This window comes from Penaeus monodon, chromosome 20, assembly GCF_015228065.2.
Source record: "Penaeus monodon isolate SGIC_2016 chromosome 20, NSTDA_Pmon_1, whole genome shotgun sequence".
NCBI classification, from domain to species: Eukaryota; Metazoa; Arthropoda; class Malacostraca; order Decapoda; family Penaeidae; genus Penaeus; species Penaeus monodon.
The window spans coordinates 22,747,483-22,747,909 of record NC_051405.1 but is presented as its reverse complement, the minus strand read 5'-3'; positions in this window follow the sequence as shown (position 1 = coordinate 22,747,909).

Genomic DNA, 427 nt, shown 5'->3' with positions numbered 1-427 from the left:
AGGGAGAGCGGATGAGGGAAGATAGTGGAGGAGAAGTGGGTGGGGGGAGGTGGAAATGTTCGGTGGGGTGGGGGGTGGAGGAGAGGGAGGGAATGAACAGAGAAATAAAAGGGGGAACTGGGGGTGGGGAGACTGATAGAGGGGAAGGACTGGGGGAAAGAAAGAAGGATGGAAAGGAGGGAAAAATGGCGTGGGAGGAAGGGAGAAAAAATGGAAGGAAGGGAGAAGGGAAGGAAGGGAGAAAGGAAGGAAAAAAGGAAGAAAAGGAGGAAGGAAGGGAGAAAGGAAGGAAAGGAGGAAGGAAGGAAGGAAGGAAGGAAGGGAGAAAGGAAGGAAGGGAGAAAGAAAGGGAAAAATAAATAATCGATAAAACATTCAATCAATTAAAAGCAAGAAAAAGAATAAGAATAGGAAAAAGACGAAAACA